This window comes from Pinus tabuliformis, chromosome 6 (assembly GCF_031772625.1).
Source record: "Pinus tabuliformis cultivar Carrire ecotype Pingquan chromosome 6, CPIR1, whole genome shotgun sequence".
Classification (NCBI taxonomy): Eukaryota; Viridiplantae; Streptophyta; class Pinopsida; order Pinales; family Pinaceae; genus Pinus; species Pinus tabuliformis.
The window spans coordinates 1784154826-1784163950 of NC_142292.1; the positions used below are offsets into that span (position 1 = coordinate 1784154826).

Below are 9125 nucleotides of genomic sequence, written 5' to 3' on the forward strand. Positions count from 1 at the left end.
TTGGAATGATATTTGTCACATATATAACATCAAGATAAATGAACATGCATGTACATAAAACACATGATATCCATCACATTATAATTAATACATCCAAAGTACAAAACCAAAACACACACACACACATTTATAATTTAGTTTCATACATCATACAAAACACTTAAAATGGTATGGTGCTAAAATTGAGGTCTTAGGTCCAGGCTCATAAGCCTGTAACACATACACTAATGCCAAAAAATTTCCAAAAAGGGATCATACATAGTCATATATAGGTTTCCTACATCTAATCATCATCAAAGTCTCTCCATTCCTAATAACACACAACCATCTTGGCCACCAAGAGGAGACGTTGATCCATCCTGCAGGACATACCTATAGTGTGGCATTGCATGCATCGTGGTACATCCTTGAGTTAGGTGAAAGGTGCACCCATCACAAGATCCTCTAAGTTCCACTGTACCTACCTCAGCTCACTGTGGTTAGTATCCTCCTTCTTATATGAATCCTCTTGGGACACTAAAGACTCCACCTCTCTAGTTTCTCCATGATGATCATATAAAGACTTTCCTTCTAGTATTTATGGTGTTGAATATGTGTCATCAAACATATTAATGATTCGTGCACGATACCAAAAAAAAATCATAAAACATAAAATTTCAAGAACACTTTACTTACCCAAATCTCCCCATTGCTTGCGCGGGGGGGCGCAAAATCAAGTCAGGTTCTCGATTAGAATTTACTCCTACATATGCATAATCATTGACCCATATGCACTGGGTATCAAACCAATCAAAATATTCATCATCATATGCTCGAGTAGGTGTCTCGCCCCCTAACCTTGACATCAAATTGGTCCACCGGTCCTTCTAAGGTGCCAATTTCCTTGGTCGTAGTGTATAAATATATGAACAAAATATTGGTACTTGCTCGAAGAAGAATGATACAATTAAGCTACCAGGGCCGAACAAACTCTATTTCCTTTTTAATAGTCCAGGCTTTCCTCTCATATTTTGGGTTTTGAAAAACTTCAAAAGATTGCACTTGCATGAGGTTGACATATTCCTTAGGTCCACTAGTGCAATTCCTTCATTAATCTTACACTCTCTTTCCTTCCATTCTCACATCTTCAAATCCCTACAAAACCATTATAGAAGACATCAAAATACATCCATACACCAAAAAATGGGGCTAAAACAAGCTTCCCCTGCCCTAGATCTAAAAAAGACATGTTTCAACGCTTTGCCTTAGTGTAGAAAGTGAACTGTTGGGCCTAACAATTCCCCATCTGAGACTCACTAGAGTATTGTTGGCCTAGTAGTTTGCAATTTTTTACTAACTAAAGTGTTGAAGTGTATTAAACTTGAGTGGGGGGTCCCTAGCACAAAAATTTCAGGGAAAAACCACATGAAAGTTACATCAAATGAAAGAGGAGGTTAAGAACATCGACCCAATGGGGAAAAATCAAATTTCATGGCCTAATGCTACTAAGATCTAGAAACCAAGTCTTACCTACATTAGGGTTCTCTCCAAATTTTATCTCCTTATGAATTATAAGCAAACACTATGGTCAAAATTTTCCCTTTTTCTATTGGGGAAGTGGGTCCAAAATGCCTCATTTCACATTGATCATTCCTCTTCATGTTGGATATTTTATTCCCGGGTATATGTTTCATACATGTTTATTATTTTATCATGCTACTAATGATTTCGTCAGGAACTTTTGACTATATTTTGACTAGGAACACAGTTGTCATAACATTTTCTACCACCTTGAGTTATAATATCAAAATTGGCATATAGGGTTAGGATTCCTCAATCTTTTCACTACATTATTGACCTTTCACACATAATTTGACTATGCTTTAGGTTCCACCCCCGTCAGGTTGTGGTATTAACCATGTCTTTTTGCATATCATAACGTGTGTGGTAGAACCTATCTTAGACGGGTGCCCTAGAATAACACTTGATTTCCATCTTAATGCCCATGTTGTGTTCAATTGTAGGTTTATGGATCCTCTTTAGTACTCACCATGACATTGTAATTGAGCCTCTTGGATCTTTTTGTCTATTATGTATGTCCACTATTAACTTATAGGGGACCTACACCCTTTTAATCATTTATTTTTGGTCGTTTATGCTCACAGTCTTTGATGTCTTGCTAGATGTTGTCATAATGATGTTTGTCTTCATTCCGCTCACCAACCTTGCATCCATGCTTGACCTATTTCTTTTTCATTAGCCTTTCCTCAATCTTGCAACTCATCACACCCTTTCAGAGAGACCACTGCAATGGTTGGATTTCCATTGCCAGACACTTTTCCACTCCCTCTTGATTTGCTTAGGTTAGTTCTTTCAACCTTGAAACATGATGCATACTGTTATACTACTCATCTATTTAGAACAAGCTTTTGTTTTGTCTCCTTTTTGTGCTTGATAAACAATGAAAAGTACATAATTAAGTAATTTCTCATAATTAAGAAATTTCCCATAATTTTGTTGTCACAATTTCATAATTATGAAATTATTGTTATTTCATAATTGACAAAAAATCAGAGTTGAGAAGAAATTTCATAGTGACATGGGAACAACTAATAGTTGAGCATGAAACTTATGCATGACTTGTAAATTTTTAGTTCACATACCATCAAACCTATCCATACCTATATAATGAGAGCCTTCTAGGGGGGAGAGGGAGATACTTCCATGCAATGTTGTGGTGATACCAACCTTACCCAGTAACTCAAGGACTAAGAGCCAAGGTGATTGGGAAGGAGCTATATTACACCAAGGTAGCTTATTTTATTTATATAAATTCTATGACTTAAATATTTTATTATGTTTAAATTAGATCAACATTTGTGTGCTAATATATCTTTGATAGAAACAATATTTCCCTTGTTTGGTTGTGATTTGTGTAGGTTACAAGGATTGGCAGTGGGAGTGGGATCTCTAGAGTTGGAGCAGGGTATACCATGATTGGTGCTAGGGTTTATGGGTTGTAGCATGAATGATATAGTTTTTTGATACCTTTATTAAGTTGACCCATCTTCATACAATGATTTGGTAGCTTAAAAAATGTAATCACTTATGGATATATAATTACCCTTTAAATCTAAGATCCACTCTTTAAGTGTGAGGTTCATCATGGGATTAAGGTGACAATTCCCTTATTGGAGGATATAGATTATATTTTGGCAACCTACATTAGAGAAATTTTGAGGTAAAAAATGGGTCTCAAAACAAAAATGTACAATAACAATCAAATTTCTAAGAACTAGTAATATTCAATATGATGATGTCAACAATGGGGGATGAATCACCATTTTGGGAGCAGAAAGGTAAACATATGAAAAGATAAAAAAAATAATATAAAAACTACCTTTTCAACTTATCTCCCTATGATTTTATTCAAATTTCAAGCGGGAGCACCTGTTAGATGCGAAATTTAATATTTCATCCAAGGAGTACCCATGTCACATACTTTTGATGAACCCTACTACACGAAAAATGTGAAATACATGAAAAAACATGCATGCATCAAGTTTTTTCATGTATTTCACATTTTTCGTGTAGTAGGGAGCAATGAAAGCATGCGACATGGGTACTCCTTGGATGTAAACTTAAATTCCGCATCCAATGAGTTCTCCCACTGGAAATTTGAGTAAAATCGTAGGGAGATAAGTTGAAAATACAAGTTGCAAAATAGTTTTGTTTATTTATTTATTTTTATTTTTTTTTAATTTTGTATTTTCCCTCCAAAACTTGATGAGGTAATCTAATCTTATTTTATTATTTTCACTATTATTTTATAATATTCATTAGGAGGCCCATTTTAGGCCCCAAAATTTCTCTAATGTTTGCATAATTAATCCAAATTTCTTAAGTTAGTAGGATATAATTTTGGTTGTTTGATGCGTTGCCTTGCATCCTACCCTTGTAAATATTATAATTAAAACTTGTTTCTAGCTTGGGAGTGACCTCCTTGTATGCTTGTTCTAGGGAGAATGGATGTCAAAATAAGGGTAATTAGTCATTTTTGTTTTGTATCCATTCACATCTATTTCATCTTACAATGAATTCCATTTCTTCCCTCAAATACCTTATGAAGCTAAAATTCTAGCGTAGGTTAAGCCTTATTGGAAAGAAATGCATGTCTCTTCATTACTAAGTTTATGCATTTATCTTTAATAGCTTATGAAGTGTGATAGTCTTCATTTATGGTGTATATACATATACATTTAAATATATTATAGATCAAATTTGATTGGGAGGCTTTTTATGGTTGAGTGGCATGAGGAGTTTTCTCATGTCGATAAGTACTGTGAAGGTTATGTGATAACTTGGAAAGATGGATTTATTGCTATGATAAGTTCTATGATAAGCTTGAAGATTTGTTGTATAACTTGATTATTGAATTACACATGTCTTGAAGGATGCTTTTGAAGGGATCCTTTGGTCTAATATGGAAATGTTGAAGTGTGATGTTAGAGTAGGCATGCATGTTGAATGTTGTATTGGGGTTGTATATGTATCGAGGACTTGGTGAAAATTCCACCTTAATTCACTTGAGCTCTATTTAATGGAGCTAATGCTTAATTTCATGGGCCTTTATATTTGTATATTTAGGTTTGTATGACTCTTTCCTTGCCGAGGTAGAAGAATCCTGCTTACTATAACTATAAAGGACTTGTGCTACTAGGAGTTAAAGGCTAATTTTTTAGTCAAATGATTTTCTATCTCAATAGAATGGATTGCAATCAATATTATCAGGGTATTGATATTACTGGCATCCTAGGCCAGTGGTGGAAGGATGAGCTCATTTGAATCCAAAAAAATTCCATGGATGCTCAGTCATCCATTTGAGCAATATTGGTATGAACTTACCTTCTTACCTTGTACTTGAACATATTAAAGTCTTCAAGGCCCTATAAATCCAAAATTATAGTCTTTGAGTGAGTCAACGAAGGCCTTTAATAGGCTATCAAGAAGTAGTCATGCCTTACAAGAAGTTAGAAAAAAATGGACTTCATTTGGTTAAATTTTAAGCCTCATTAGGTGTATCACATGAATATTTTTTTAATGTTATACAAATTGTATTGCGTGAAAAAAATCTCCATGAGATACAACTTGTATTGTATGAGAGAAATCTTCATGCGATACAACCTACTATGGTATGAAAAAAGTCATCATGTGATACATTTTGTATTGAATGGAAAAAATCTTCTTGTGATATAGCTAGGAGACCACCAAGCACCAAGGACATGTGACGAGTTTTTATTGTCTATTGCAACATGAGGAAAGTTCCTTTGATGGATACTTGACTTGTTATCTCATCTTTAGGAAATTTTAGACTGACATGTGGTGCCTTTTGATTGGATTTCACAACTTGGAAAAGTTTCATAGGTGGACATATGGCATCTCATTGCATTGCAGGAAAACTTGTGAAGGTCATGTGGTGAGGCTTCATTGATGATCACATTATTGAAAATTTTTGTTGGTGTGATGTATATCACACATCCATAGAAATTTTGGATGCAATACATCACATAAACAAAATTCATGTGAGATGTTATTTGTAAACCATCACGCCAATCCAAAATGGTAGTTGAATGTGAGATGTGGCATCATATCACAATCTTCACAACTTTTAACTGACATGATATGAAGGCCATGTCAAAAACATAAAACCTTTTGAAAATTTCAAGAGTTGCATAATGTTGCAACCAAATATATGATCATAATGATAAAATGTGGACGAGGAAAACATATCAAATGGATAGAATGGATGGTGGATGTAGCACACTATCACAATGCTGAAAAGTTTGGCCCTTGTAATGTATCACATCCTAAAATAATTTTGATGCAATAGATTGCATCACAAACTATTTTGTGGGTTGTTTGTCATGCGGTGAAAGTTTAATGGAATGCAATGTGTTGCACCTCTAAATAGTTTGAATGCAATACATCACATCACAAACTATTTTGTGGATGCAACACACGATAAAAGAATATCCATGTACATATAAACCCCATTCTATTGTGACGAGGATGAGACTTGAAAGGTGTAGGATGTGAAATCACACATGTGCCATGTGGGTTAGTGCCACATCACATAACATGTGGGAACTGTACATATGTTAATGTGGTGAAGGGAGAGAGAGGAGGGAACCTTAATAATCTTTATAGGACCATAATGTCAAGCCCAAATTTTAGATTTCACGAAATTATCTTCATTGGACAGCTCTCAACATGTAGAATATGATTGTGAGCTCAAAATTAAATTTAAAAGTATGTTTAGGATGAAAATTTCTCAAGCTCTCATCTTTAATGAAACTAAAGGGGTTAGGTTTGTTACACTAGTTTCTTGTGGTTTATATCTTAACATGTGGTCTCTTGGTTTGATATGGAGGAGGAGATATCCTACAAAGTCCCATTCAGGCCATGCTCTCTCACTTCCCACTCATCGTTTGGGGCAATGAATCCTTGAAAACAATTAAATAATTGAGAAAGGTTTGAAACAAAGTTGAACCAAAGCTAGGTATATTTTCATGTGTCAAGATTGATGTGGAGATTAACCTAAAAAACTCTACCAAAAGAAATGAAACTTTCAATGTAAAATTGGATTCATGTACAACAATTATTACAAACAAACCCCATATAAATGTAATCATTTTGATGAATACAGTCATTTCAATAAACATTCCCTGCAAATATCACTTTCACAACTCGGTGGAATATAGAAGAATTTCATAATGTCACAAAACTCTAGGAAAGAAAAGTGGTCTAAAGTCTTTTGTCATCTAAAAAAATCTAAATTTACTCCAACACAAAACAAGTTTTTGGCCATTATTTCCTCTGTGGACTCTAAAACTATCCTTTATCAAGGGGAAGACTGAATACCACTGAGTACATAACCTAAGATGAAAAAAAACACTAAAATTTACTAAAAAAGAAATGTGAAGTAAAGGTGATTTTGGAACATCTTGTGAGTAAAAGTCAAGTAATAAAAATGAAAATATAAAGCATTAAAAATTGTTACAGAAATATAAAAATTGGCAAAGGACAAGAAAATTTAGTCAATCTTTTTGGGAAACCTTCAAGGAGACCTTTAGGAAGCTCCAACGAAAAGAGGGACATTTTCTCTAGTAAGGTACAAGTCTACTTGTATTTAATTAAAGAAAACTATTCCTTGCTCTTGTACAATCTAAAGTGGACGTGCCGGAGTGGTTATCGGGCATGACTAGAAATCATGTGGGCTTTGCCCGCGCAGGTTCGAATCCTGCCGTCCACGGTTAATTTTATTAGTTTTTGTCAATTATATTGACTGTAAGCGTTGCCCGCGCGGATTCGAATTTCCTGTATCCTCTAATTGTACTTCATCTGCGGGGATAGCTCCGTTATTTACACCATCATCCCATCTTTATTTAAGTGAAATGCTATAACTCTATATGCGGGGATAGCTCAGTTGGGAGAGCGTCAGACTGAAGATCTGAAGGTCGCGTGTTCGATCCACGCTCACCGCATTTCTCTTTAACGGGGCTCAAAATTGCTTTTAAATTTAGGGTCACATTTCCCAGGAATGGAATGTGATGGGAAATTGTTTTAACGGGGCTCAAAATTGCTTTTAAATTTAGGGTCACATTTCCCAGGGATGGAATGTGATGGGAAATTGTTTTTAAATTTAAGGTCACATTTTTCAGGGATGGAATGTGACCGGGAAATTGCTTTTAAATTTAGGGTCGCAGTCTTCAGGAATGGAATTTGATGAGGCAATTGTTTTTAATAGGGTGATTTGCTTATTAAATTAAATATAATTTATAAATTTATAAAATAGATTAAATTTTTTATTGAAATTGTGAAAATAACTTTTATTTTTAATAAAAAAATTTCAAAACTTTAAGTTCACTTAATACAAACCACGAAAATAGATTCAATATTAGAAACTAAAATACTCAAAAACTTAAAATATTAAATCTAAATTTTCAAAATTTTCTTTAGAAAAACCTACCCTGTTTTATACTATACATTTAGCCTGCGATTTCTCTGTGCAGATTTTAATTTCTGATTTCAAGAGTTTCTAAATCGACGAAGTGGATCAAAATTACATATAGAGCAATGAATTTCCATCATTCATTAACTGTATTTTCCGTCCGGTTTCTTTTGTATAAAATAAATAATTTTACTTCATCAAAATTTTAATATTAAATGTTATTTTTAATTAAAAATTAATTTAATTTATTGAAGGTTATAGTTAATTGGTAATTATTGTTTTTCCTGTTAAGGTTTGGAGTATGTTCTAAAATTGTTTTTGATTGGCTAAGAGTTCGTCTTCTTTGACGTAAGGAAACATGTTAACAGCTCAAGACCGGAAGGCATCTGGTGAGTGAAAACCTGCCCTCTTATGGACCACCAACAAGTTATTCAAGGTGGCTTGATTTTTCTTAAAAAAAAATAATAAATCAACATACATTCATAGAGAGCAGCCAAAAATCGCTGTCCTCACTGTTCCCTTGACCACTGAATTATGATAAATTTTCCACTTGTAAAAATAAAAATAAAATTATTGTCAAATATTTTTTTTAAATTCATTACTTAAATTCAAAAATTTCCCTTTCTTGTTTCTATATTATAGATTTGACCAAATACATAAACTACAAATATCATGCACCTTTTCTAGTTCCCTAGACTCATTTGCATCCATTTTGATGGAGCCACAATCATTCCCCAGGGAAAATCAACAGTGTTATTATAGTTGGTTTTGAACTGATTTGAGTTGAATTATGAAACATGAAAAAACATATAATACGTAGAGAGACATAACATAGAATTGGAAGTATAATAATGATGTTTAGTGAGATTAAATTTAGTTTTTTACATTTTTAAAAAGGTAAGGAATTATTTGATTTGTTTTTTTTAATTTTATTTTGATGTTTGAAATTTTTTTTAAGAAAAACATTTTAAAATTATTATATTTTTGATGAGTTAAATGTTAGGAAGGTTAGATTGTTACAAATAGTTTAAAATTGTGATTTTTAAAAGAAAGTGTTTTTCATTTTCAATTATATTAGTGGCATAAAGGTGACAAATTCTTTCAACGAACTATATTTTAGGAATTGTCCAATGCC

General features: G+C 33.4%; 2 non-coding genes across 2 annotated transcripts; both read left to right on the top strand.

The window, feature by feature from the left end:
• Positions 1-7209: 7209 nt before the first annotated feature.
• Positions 7210-7291, top strand: TRNAS-AGA (transfer RNA serine (anticodon AGA)). Its single transcript has one exon. It is a non-coding gene; the product is annotated as a tRNA-Ser (tRNA).
• Positions 7292-7450: 159 nt separating this feature from the next.
• TRNAF-GAA (transfer RNA phenylalanine (anticodon GAA)) lies at positions 7451-7523 on the top strand. Its single transcript has one exon. It is a non-coding gene; the product is annotated as a tRNA-Phe (tRNA).
• Positions 7524-9125: the final 1602 nt, after the last annotated feature.